Raw genomic sequence first — 13,353 nt, forward strand, 5'->3', positions numbered from 1 at the left:
ATAAATCCAAACATATATAGCCAGCTGATCTTTGACAAGGATGCCAAGAAAACACAATGGGGAAAGGATAGCCTTTTCAAATAACGGTGTTGGGAAAGTGGATATCCATATGTAAAAAAATGAAGTTGGACCTTTATCTTACATCATGCAGAACAATCAAAATCAAAGTTGGTTTATAAATTTAAATGTAATGTCTGAAACTCTTAAATTTCTAAAATAAAACATGTTTAAAGTTCATGACATTGGTCTTGGCAGCGACTTCATGGGTATGACATTAAAATCATGGGTAACAAATGCAGTGATTTCATCGGTATGACACTAAAAGCCCAGGTAACAAAAGTAAAAATAGACAAGGGAAACATCAAACTAAAAAGCTTCTGCACAGCAAAGGAAACAATCAACAGAGTGAAAAAGCAACTTGTGGAATGGGAGAAAACCATATATCTGGTAAGAGATTAATGTCTAAAATATATAAGGATCTCACAAAACTTGAAAGAAAATAAACATTAAATTCAAAGGAATAGATATTTATTAAGACTGAAGCTGCTTCTTCTTGATCTACCTTTTATTAGTGTTTAGAGGTAAGCAGTTGCAGGATAAAGCATTAAGTGGAAGTTTAATGTCTGGAGAATACCTTAGGCCTTTGACAAATGTGAGCTCTTTTTAAGACATAAACTTTATCTGTCTTTCTCATCCCCAGGCCTAGCACATGCCTGAAACTCAAGGAGGGGATCATTATTTGATTAATTTACTTGATTCAAAATTAATACCCATCTGATCTATTACCCACTCAAGAAGAGGAGAAGCTCTTTGGGGTACAGTGAATCAGCACAGTAGTAACAGACCCAGAAGAACCATCAAGTTCTTCCCAAGAAGAATAAGATGTTGTTAATTAATAAAACTAGACATGAAATACTTCTTGCTCTAAAGACAAAAAACCCTATTTTCAAACACCATTAGAAAATAGAAAACAAATAATTAAGGTAACTGTGCATATACCAAAGGAAGGTTAACAAGTCCTTTGCTGCTGACCAAGGTTACTACACATGTTCAATGTGAATACATGAAGTCAACAGAAGTTTGTTAGTGAATTTTTCAGAACTCGTCCAAAAAGAAATCAACAACATCTCTGGACTCTGGAAAACTTATGTGTTCTGCCTGCAGGATAAATCTAGTCTTTTGGTTTTGTTTCCCTTGTAGCTCAGTTGGTAAAGAATCTGCCTGTGATGCAGGAGACCAGGGTTCGATTCCTGGGTCAGGAAGATACCCTGGAGAAGCAAATGGCAACCCACTCCAGTATTCTTGCCTGGAGAATCCCAAAGACAGAGGAGCCTGGCAGACTACCGTCCATGGGGTTGCAAGAGTCAGACATGACTTAGTGACTAAACCACCACCATTGTTAATTTTAAAGAAAGCAGTTTTAGCCATTCTGGGCTTAATAATAATTGAAGCAAACAGCTGTCCTGGGGAAAGTGGGAACTTATTTCCATCTGCAAGCTTCCTACTTTGAGAAAGACAATTTTATTTTTAATTGGAGGATAATTGCTTTACAGTGTTGGGTTGGTTTCTGCCATACATCAACATCAATCAGTCATAGGTATACATATGTCCCCACCCTCTTGAACCTCCCTCCCACCTCCCACCCTATCCCAGCCCTCTAGGTTGTCACAGAGCACCTGATTGAGCTCCCTGTGTTATACACCAACTTCCATTAGCTATCTATTTTACATATGGTAATATATATACACATTCCAATGTTACTCTCTCAATTCATCTCACCCTCTCTTGACCCCGCTGTATCCAGAAGTCTGTTCTCTATGTTTGAGTCTCTATTCCTGGCCTTCAAATAGTTCATCAGTACCATTTTTCTAGATTTCATATGTGTTAGTATATGATATTTGGTTTTTGCTTTTCTCTTTCTGACTTACTTAACTTTGTATAACAGGTTCTTGGTTCATCTACCTCACTAGAACTGATTCAAATCTATGTTTTTTTATAGCTGAGTAGTAGTCCATTGTATATATGTATTAGAGCTTCTTTATCCACTCACCTGTTGACAGACATCTAGGTTGCTGCTATGTCCTGGCTATTGTAAATAGTGCTGCAATGCACATGGGGGTACATGTGCCTTTCTTAGTTACGATTTTCTCAGGATATGTGCCCAATAGAGGGATTTCTGGGTCATATGGTAGTTTTATTCCTAGCTTTTTAAAGAAATCTCTGTACTGTTCTCTATAGTGGCTGTATCAATTTACATTCCCACCAATAGGAGAAAGATAATTTTGCAGAAACACAAGCACATGTACTTAGAATACCTTCCCTCAGCCTAAAGTTTAGAATCAATGGGCAGTCTCTCTCACTCTACTACTATTAAAGCAAAAATGAAAACCTTTAATTCTCTCTTTATGTTTGCCTTTGATCCCATGGCTACTTTGCAAAACCTGGTCCTCGGCACCTAAAGAATAAGTGTACCAACAAGACTTCTAATTGCTCTAGCTTTTTCTCCCAGGCTTTCCCTGTAGGCTACTTATGCTTAGATTTCTGTTCCTTAAGACCAACCACTTTGTTCATTTGTACTCCAAGCACCTTTTGCAACCTTTAACACAGTGAGGCTCCTTTAATGTCTAATTCACAAAGAATGGATGACTGAGTAAAATTCCTAAATATTACTCATTATGTCATTCCTCTGCTCTATCTCATTAATGGCTGGTTACAGCATACCTCACCAATGTATAATCTATCATTACACAGATTTCCTATTTGCAAACTTGCCTACTTGCTAAAATTTATTTGTGATTCCACAACGAATACGAGGGCACATTCAAGATCATTCATGAACATGTGCAAAGTAGTGAAAATTTTGGGTCACCCAGTGTACCTATTCCCAGCTGATTTTGAACAAGGTGATGCTCTGCCTTCTTGTTTCAGCTCTTAGACTATAAAAAATTATCCTTTCATAGTCTATTTAGTGCCATGGTTTTTATATTTATGTGCTGTTTGTTGTTGATTTTGTCGTTTACAAGGGCCCCTAAGCATAGTGCTGAAGTCCTGTCCACTGTTCCTGAGCCTAAGAAGGTTGTGATGTACCTTATGGAGAAAATACATGTGCTAGGCAATCCCTGTACAGGCATGAGCAATAATGCTGTTGGCTATAAATCTAATGTTAATGAATCAATGATATGTATTAAATTTGAAGTCTTTAAATAGAAACAAACATCAAAAAAGGAAGAAAATGTTTTAAACAGAGGCTCACAGGAATAACATTGTATTTCCCCTAAGACAAACAGTTTGGTATTTGCTAATTCAATGTTCATGCTGACTTTATACAACATATTTGCCACACATAATTACAATTGACTGTAAACTTTCTCTAACTGTTTCCCAGGAGCCTTAATAATCTGACTATGATATCCCTATTACCTTAGCCCCTCCTCCCTCAGCAGGCTGGATGTTCCAGTCACCTTGCCACCACCAGCCCATGCTTCTGTGGTCTGTGGTTCCTCTGTGCCTTCCTTCATGTTGTTCTACCATGTAAACCAACTTTTAGGCAAAAAATAAATAGCTCCATGAGAGATTTATTAGGTTAAATGATTGTGTTTCATATTATTTTCATTTTGGTCATTAGTAGCTGTTCACTTTTTGCCTTTAGGTCCTATAGTCACAAGAAACTTTTAAAACAATTTATGTATATTAATATATTTTTCAACTTTTATTTCAGATTGGAGTACAGCTAATTAACAATGTTATGATAACTTCAGGTGTACAGCAAAGTGATTCAGCTATACATATACATGTATCTATTCTTTTTCAAATTCTTTTCCCATTTAGGTTGTTACATAGTATTGAGCTGAGTTCCCTGTGCTCTACAGTAGGTCCTTGTTGGTTATTCATTTTAAATATAGCAGTGTCTACATGTCAATCCCAAACTCCCTAAATATTCCTTCCCACTAGCAACCATAAGTCCATCTCTAAGTCTGTAAGTCTATTTCTGTTTTGTAAATAAGTTCATTTGTATCATTTCTTTTTAGATTCCTCATGTAAGTGATCGGAGAAGGCAATGGTACCCCACTCCAGTACTCTTTCCTGGAAAATCCCATGGATGGAGGCGCCTGGTAGGCTGCAGTCTATGGGGTTGCTAAGAGTCAGATACAACTGAGCAACTTCACTTTCACTTTTCACCTTCATGCATTGGAGAAGGAAATGGCAACCCACTCCAGTGTTCTTGCCTGGAGAATCCCAGGGACAGGGAAGCCTGGTGGGCTTCCGTCTATGGGGTCACACAGAGTCGGACACGACTGAAGTGACTTAGCAGCAGCAGCAGTATGTAAGTGATATCCTAAGATACTTCTCTTTCTGACTTACTTTACTCAGTATGACAATCTCTAGGCCCATTTATGTTGCTACAAGTTCATTATTGCATTTTTTAATGGTTGAGTAATATTTAATTGTATATATGGATCACATCTTTATCCATTCCTCTATCAATGGGCATTTATGTTGCTTCCACATCTTGACAATTTGTAAACAGTGCTGCAATGAATGTTGGGGTACATATATCCTTTTGAACCAAATTTTTCTCTGGATATATACCCAGGACTGGGATTGCAGGATCATATAGTAGCTCTATTTTTAGTTATTTTAAAGAATCTCCATACTATTTTCCATAGTGGCTGTACCAATTTATATTCCCACCAACAGTATAGGAGGGCTCCCTTCTCTTAACACCCTCTCCAGCCCAATACATTAAAAGGATCAAATACCATGATCAAGTGGGATTTATCCCAGAGATATAAAGATTTTTCAATACCTGCAAATCCATCAATGTGATACATAACATTAACAAATTTAAGAATCAAAACCATGTGATCATCCCAATAGATGCAGAAAAATCTTCTGATAAAATTCAACACACACTTATGATAAAAAAAAATATCCATAAAGTGGGCATAGAGGGAACGTACCTCAATATAATAAAAGTCATATACAACAAACCTACAGCTAACATTACACTCAGTGGTAAAAAGCTGAAAACATTTCCTCTAAGATCAGGAACAAGACAAGATGTCCACTCTTGTTTTTGAAGTCCTAGCCATGGCAATCAGAGAAGACAAAGAAATAAATGGAATCCAAATGGGAAAAGAAGAAATAAAATGATCACTGTTTACAGATGACATGATACTACACATAGAAAATCCTAAAGATGGTACCAGAAAACTACTACAGTTTATCTGTGAATTTGGTAAAGTGGCAAAATACAAAATTAACACACAGAAATTGTTGCATTTCTATTCACTAACAATGGAAGATCAGAAAGAGAAATTAAAGAAATAATTCCATTTACCAACACATCAAAAATAATAAAATGCCTAGGGATAAACCTCCCTAAGGAGACAAAAGACCTGTACTCCAAAAACTATAAGATGCTAATGAAAGAAATTAAAAAAAAAAATATGGAATGATATACCATGTTCTTAGATTGGAAGAACCAATATTGTGAAAATGAGTATACTATGCAAAGCAATCTACAGGTTCAATGCAGTTCCTATCAAATTAACAATGACATTTTTCTCAGAACTAGAAAAACAAAAAATCTTAAAATTTGTATAGAGACACAAAAGACCCCAAATAACCAAAGCAATCTTGAGGGGAAAAAAAAAAAAACAAAACAGAGCTGGAGGAATTAGTCTCCTTGACTTCAGACTATACTGCAAGGATGAAGTCATCAAAACAGTATGATACTGACACAAAAAATAGAAATACAAATCAACATAACAGAATAGAAACCCCAGAAATAAGTCCATGCACCTATGGTCAATTAATCTATGTCAAAGGAGTTGAGACTATAAAATCTGGGGGAGTAGGGGAACAGCCTCTTCAATAAATGGTGTTGGGAAAATTGGACAGCTACATGTAAAAAGAAGTGAAATTAGAACATTCTTTCACACCATACACAAAAATAAGTTCCAAATGGATTAAAGACCTAAATGTGAGTCCAAACACTATAAAAATCTTAAAGGAAAATATAGGTTAAAAACTCTTTGACATAAATCATAGTAATATCTATTTTGATCCATTTCCTAGAGTAATAGAAATAAAAACAAAAATAAACAAACAGTATTTATTTTTGTGACAGAAAAGTGTGCTTCTGGTTCAAGATGGCAGAGTAGAAGGATGTGTGCTCATCTCCTCCTGCTAGAGCACCAACATTGCCACTAGCTATTGAACAACCATTGACAGGAAGATGCCAGAACCCACCAAAAAATGATACTCCACATCCAAAGACAAAGAAGAAGCCACAGCAAGACAGTAGGAGGGGTACAATCAGGATAAAATCAAATCCTATAACTACCAGGTGGGTGATCCACAGACTGGAGAACAATAATGCTGAAGAAGTTCTCCCACTGTTGTAGAGATTCTGAACCCCACATCAGGTTTCCCAGCCTGGAGACTCAACAAATTGCCTGGGAATCCCCAGGGAATCTGGCCTTGAGGGCCAGTGGGTTTTGATTATAGGGCCTCCAGAAGACTTGGGGCAACAGAGACTTCAGTCTTGGAGGGCACAAACAAAATTTTGTGTGCACCAAGACCCAGAGGAAAGGAGCAGTGGCCCTATAAGAGATTGAATCAAAACTACCTGCCAGTGTTGGAGGGCCTCCTGTGGAGGCCTGAGTCAGCAGGGGCTGGGACAGGGTCACTGGAAGTTTCCTCTTGGCATAAACCCTCTTGGAGTTCACCATTAAACCTACCATAGAGCCCAGAGATGCCAGGGTTGGGTTGTCTTAGGCCAAACAAATACGAGGGAGGGAGTGCAACCCCACCCATCAGCAGATAATTGGATTAAATACTGAGAAGGCCCTACACACCAGAGCAAGACCCAGTTTTTCCCATTGCCAGTTCCTCCCACCAAGAAGCCTACACAAGCCTCTTAGCCTCAGCCATCAGAAGGCAGACAGAAGAAGCTCTAGAAGAAGCACAGTTTCACAGTGGCTAAAACAAAAATCATATTACAGAAAGTTAATCACGATGAAAAAGCAGAAAGTCCAGATGAAGGGATGTTATAAAACCCCAGAAAAACAACTAAATTAAGGCAATCTTCCAGAAAAAGAATTCAGAATAATGATAGTGAAGATGATCCAGGATCTTGGGAAAGAATGGAGGCAAGAAAAAAGATAAGGATGGAGACAAAGATTGAGAAGATGCAAGAAATATTTACCAAAGACCAGAAGAAGAACTAAAGAACAAACAAACAAATGACTAATACACTAAAAGGAATCAATAGCAGAATAACTGAGGAAGAAGAAGAAATAAATGACCTGGAGGACAGAGTGGTGTAACTCACTGCCGCAGAACAGAATATAGAATGGAAAGAAATGAAGACAGCCTAAGACACCTCTGAGGCAACATTAAATGTACAAACACTTGCATTATAGGGGTACCAGAAGAAGAGAGGGAAAGGACCTGAGAAAACATTTGAAGACATAATAGCTGAAAACTTCCCTAACATGGGAAAGGAAATAATCAACCAAGTCCAGGAAGCATAGAGAGTCCCAGGCAAAAGAAACCCAAGGAAAACAACCCAAGACACACATTAAATCAAACTGACAAAAATTAGAGACAGATAAAATATTAAAAGTGATAAGGGAAAAACAATAAATAACATACAGGGAAACTCCCATCAGGCTATCAGCTGATTGCTCAACAGAAACTCTACAAGCCAGAAGGGAATGGCATGATACATTTAAAGTGATGAAAGGGAAGAACTTACAACAAAGAATACTCTACCCAGCAAGACTCTCCTTCAGATTTGATGGAGAAATCAAAAGCTTTCCAGACAAGCAAAAGTTAAGAGAATTCAGCACCACCAAATCAGCTTTACAACAAATGCTAAAGGAACTTCTCTAGGCAGGAAACACAAGAGAAGGGAAAGACCTACAGAAAATAAACCCAAAACTATTAAGAAAGTGGTAATAGGATCATGGTAATATGGATAATTACTTAAATGTAAATGGATTAAAAGCACCAACCAAAAGACAAAGACTGGCTGGCTGGATGTAAACATGTGCATGTATGCACTTCCACTTACCACATCGCTCTACTTGACCCCTCCCCCTAATTGTATGTAATTATTTTACATTGTTCCCATTATGGCTTGCAATTATAATTACCTTTTATTTTTTGTCTGGCTATTGGTTATAAAACTGATAAACATTTTTTTACTATTATGATTATATAACTATTACTTAATACCATTGTATCATGATTGGTCAACAGAAAAATAATAGAACTCTATATATCACTAAACTAGGATCTAATAGAAAAGCCTGTGATCTCTTTTTAAAATCCATATGTATATGAGAATTTTTTTTTTTTTTTTTTTTTGAAACATACGAATGCTTAGGTATTGCTTTTTATCTCCAGAGCTCCAGATATGTTTCTAATGAGAAGTCATGTTTAAAAACAACTGGACTATTTGAAACTCCAATACTTTGGCCACCTGATGCGAAGAACTGACTCATTTGGAAAGACTCTGATCCTGGGAAAGATTGAAGGCAGGCCGAGAAGGGATTGACAGAGGATGAGACAGTTGGATGGCATCACCAACTCAATGGACATGAGTTTGAGTAAACTCCGGGAGTTGGTGACGGACAGGGAGGCCTGGCATGTTGCAGTCCATGGGGTTGCAAAGAGTTGGACATAACTGAGCAACTGAACTGAACTGAACTGGACTATTTGATGATCTCTTACTTTTGTCTAGTTTCACTTTTCATATTTCATAATCAGTGCTCCCAATTCATTTAGTTTGTGTTCTCCAATTTCTCCATCTCTTTCTTTTTTTCTTTTTGATGTTCTTTCTCAAGCCTTTATCAAGTGCAGTAGAAAAGCTTTTCTATACGTATATATAAATATGTATAATATATATTCTAGAAAATTTATGAATTTTTGCCTACCTAAAAATTTATGACATTTGATTTCACTTGTTTGACTTATTATGAATAGAATGCTAGATTTCTAATTGAAAAATAAATATGCAACAAGCAACAAAGGTTTACTGTATAGCATAGGGAACTATAGTCACTAACTTGTAATAACCGATGATGGAAAATGATTTCAAAAATAGTATATGTGTATTTGTGTAACTGAATCACCTTGCTGAACACCTAAAACATTGTAAGTCAACTATACTTCAATAAAATATATATATTTTAAGAAAAAGTGTGATAAGGTAATTAAGACTTTCAAAAATAAGACAATATATTAGCATAAATCTAGGAAGGAAAATGAAACAGAAGTATAAGTTCAAGAAGTTTACAAAACAATATCAGACAGAGGGAGGGATCAATAATGGTGACATAGTAGGCTCCTGAATATCCCTACTCTCACAGATGTGCTGAATGTACAGCTATATAAGGAGTATCTATCTCCCTGAAAGAAAGCCAGTTACTAGCTTAAATGACTCCTACACACTGGGCAAAAGAAAAAATTGAACTACATAAATTGAAATACATAAGAAGGGCAGAGACATCTCTCACCACAAAGCCCACTCCCAGAATAGTGCCATACAATTGGAAAGGAAGCCTCAATTCTTAACTTGTACTGAAGATCAAAGGGCTTAGACCACACATCTAGCCCTCTGAATTTTATTTCTACCACATGAGAGATGATCCTCAAAACACCTCTTAGCTCCTGAAAGCCAATGGGGCTGGAGTCTACAAAATTCACAGGACTAGAGCAAAGAAGCAGTTCCTAATGGGCAAGCATCAAAGTAGGTATCTCCTTAAGGGATCAATGCAAAAGGAAAGGGAAAAAAAAAAAAAAAAAGCTATCTCTAGGGGCATTCTAGTCTTTCCCTGAAAATGGTTTGACTGTATACTTTACAAGCTGCTGCCTGAGGGTCTGACTTCTAATTAGCATGATTCTGGAAGCTGGCTGTTATTTCATGGAGCCAGGGGATTCAGTGGACACTTCCACTGCCTTCTCCCAACAAGAAAACCAGGTCACTATCATCTCTAGAAGAAACTTGTTCAAGCCTGGTGCCCCAGCGTTTGCACCAGAAAAACAGGACCCTGGATTCCCTAGCTCTAATAGGGGCTTGTATTCATGAGTCCCACAGGAATGTAGCAAACTAACATGCAGTTTTTGGAAGCCCAATGGGCATGCCAACACTCACCAAAGCTATCCCCCAGGCCTCAGCACAAAAGAGGCAGCAAAAATGCCCAGTTCCCAGTCTTTAACTGTAAGGGGTTTGACTGCATCTTTTACAAGTTACAACTTGAGAGTCCAGCTTCTGATTAACACACACTTTGGTGCTAATTATGATCCTCTCTGGAGTCCAAAAGAGCCAGTGGGCACTTTCCCCACCTTCTCCTTCCTGCTCACTTCAACAAGAAAAGCAAGCCACTGATATCTCCCTATAAGGAGTTTGTACACATTTCTAGCACCCCGATTTTTACAGCTTGCAGTGTAGGGACTGGCTCTCAAATTACCTCGCTCTGATAGCCAACAGGCCTTGTATTCATGAGTTCCACAGGATTATAGCAAACAAAGGCAGTCTTTAAACACATGCACCCCCAACAATAATACACTCAAACTCACTGCAGATGGAACATGCAGAAATGCCCATTTCCCAGTTTCCCAGCTGCTGCCTGAGAATTTGGTTTCTAATCAGCTCACATTGAGGTGTTAACTGTTAACCCTCTTCTGTGGGTCTCTAATGGGTCTTAGTACACCCTCTACCACTCAGAGGAGCTTCTCAGTGGTAAAGAATCTGCTTGCCAGTCGAGGAGATACAAGAGACTCGGGTTTGATTCCTGAGTTGGGAAGATCCCCTGGAATAGGAAATGGCAACCCACTCCAGTATTCTTGCCTGGAAAATTCCATAGACAGAGGAGCCTGGCAGACACAGTCCATGGGATCACAAAGAAATGGACAAGACTGAGTGACTGGACCCACACATATACTACTACTCAGAGTTGCTAAGACCAAAGATGGAAGCTTGGACCAATACAAAGGTTTGAGACACAACAAGGAGTTCAATCTAGGCTAATTGATGAAGTTAATCTCCTACACAAAACTGGGAGAGGTGGCTGTTCTACCTAACATATAGAAACCAACACAGAGAGTCAAGGTGAATAAAGAAACAAAGGAATATGCTCTAAGCAAAAAGAACAAGATAAATTTCTAGAAATCAATCTTAATGTAGCAGAGATAAGTCATGGACATGATCATAAAGATATTTATCAGGGTAGAGCATTAATGAACAAAGTAAGAATTTCAGTAAATAGAAAATAATAAAATGTACTAAAGATATCCTAGAGCTGAAGAATTCAATAGCTGAACTAAAAAACTCAATATAAAAGGATTCAAATAGCAGACCAGGTCAATAGGAAAGGGAGTCGATGAGTTCAAAGATAGAGCAGTGGAATTATTCTAGTCAAAGAAGCCAAAAAAAAAAAAGAATTAAAATATCTTAAAGGACCTATGGGACAACATTTATGGGATGTCAACTGGATCAATATACTCTTCTCCCAGAAAAGAGACAGAAAGGTGCAGAAAGTTTATTCAAAGAAATATGGCCCCAAACTTTCTTCACCTGGGGAAAGAAACAAGCAGCCAGATCCAGGAAACTCAAAGAGTTCCAAAAAAGATGAATCTAAAGAGACCCACACCAAGATACACTATAATTCAACTGCTTAAAGTTAAAGACAAGGAGAGAATCTTATAAGAACAGGAGAAAAATAATTTAAGTTCAAGGGAACACCCATAAATCTATCATCAGACTTTTCAGCCGAACTTCACAGGCCATTAAGGAGTGGCACAATATATTCAAAGTGCTGATAGAAAAAACCTGCCAACAAAGAATACTGAAACTGGCAAAACTGTTCTTAAGAACTGAAAGAGAAATAAAGAGTTTTCAAAACAAGCAAAAGCTGAAGGTGTTCCATACCACTAGACCTGGCTTATAAGAAACGTGAAAGGGAGTTCTTAAAGCTGAAGATGAAAATGAAAGTATAAAATTCTATGGTGAAAGTAAAAATTAATACATAAATTTAGAATACTCAAAGATTGTCATGGTAATGGGTAAATCACTTAACACTCTAGCATAAAGTTAAAAAAAATATTGACTGAAACTCCAATAATTTATCAATACACAATATAAAAGATGTAAACTGTGACATCAAACACATAAAATGTGGAAAGGGGAGTACAAAGATAAAGTGCTTTTGAATGCATCTGAATTTGTTTTAAAATAGACTGTTAAAACTAAACGTTTAAAATGTCAGCAGAGACAAAAGACTGGAAATTACATTTGCAACTAAGACATACAGTTAAAAAAATGTAGTTATCTGCTGCTAATATATGATGAGGTACCTAGATTCACCCAGGTATTTTAAGGGGTATGTGAGCAAAAACATTTGACCACCGTTGCTCTAAGCTGCTTGAAGTTGCATCTTGGCTAAAGGCACTCATACTGTCTGCTGGATGCAAGTTGTTTGATGCCATCTGTTGCTCCTGCTGCGACATCACACCTCCCATTTGCCTCAATGAACTTACTCTCTGCAGAGGTGTTCACCTGAACTTCCCCAGATTTCAAGAGTAACAGCAGAGGAAAAAAATAAAAGATTATTACAGTAACTCAGTGGCCCAGAACCTCCAGAGACATGAGAATGTAGGTGGGGAGATTTCTGAGAGGAAGTGGGATCTTCATGTCTCTGTAACACCTGAGCATCTTGCGCCTAGCAAGCAGGCTCTCATGGTTACAACAATAAATTTCATCTCTAAGGACCAAATTATGTAGGGTGCCTTGTACCCACCTGAGCAAGACTTCTGAATCAGGAAGTAGGGTGAAAAACTCTTTCTATCAGGGAAGATCACAGAGTGATGAAGGCTTTGAAATCTCTCAAGGCCAGTAATGTACAATCTTGGTGCAAACTTAGGGCCTCCTTTTCGAGGCATGGGAACTGGCTATGCAAGCGATGATTATCAGAATGCTATTTTTAAAGTAAAAAATCATGTATTTCCGTAATTTAAATCCTTTCAACAATTTCCTGTAACTTTCAAGTTAACATTCAAACTCCTTAATTTAGCACTGAAGAACTTTACATGCTTGCCCCTGCCTTTCTCTCTAGCTTCATCTCTCAACACTCCCAGGAAACACTCTGCATTTATTCCACCATCCCATATGACCATCAGATCCCAGTTATGTTTGGCTATCGCCCCAACTCAATGACTATACAGATGCTAGTGTGTTTGCCTGGAAACCTCTTCCTGCTTCCTCATTTAATTTCTCTTCCTTCAAGACACAATTCAAGCATAATCTTCCAGGCCTCAAATTTTTATATTTTTCCTTCTTTA

Source organism: Bos grunniens, chromosome 1, assembly GCF_055505025.1.
Source record: "Bos grunniens cultivar Pamir isolate PY7600 chromosome 1, Bosgru_T2T1.0, whole genome shotgun sequence".
Classification (NCBI taxonomy): domain Eukaryota; kingdom Metazoa; phylum Chordata; class Mammalia; order Artiodactyla; family Bovidae; genus Bos; species Bos grunniens.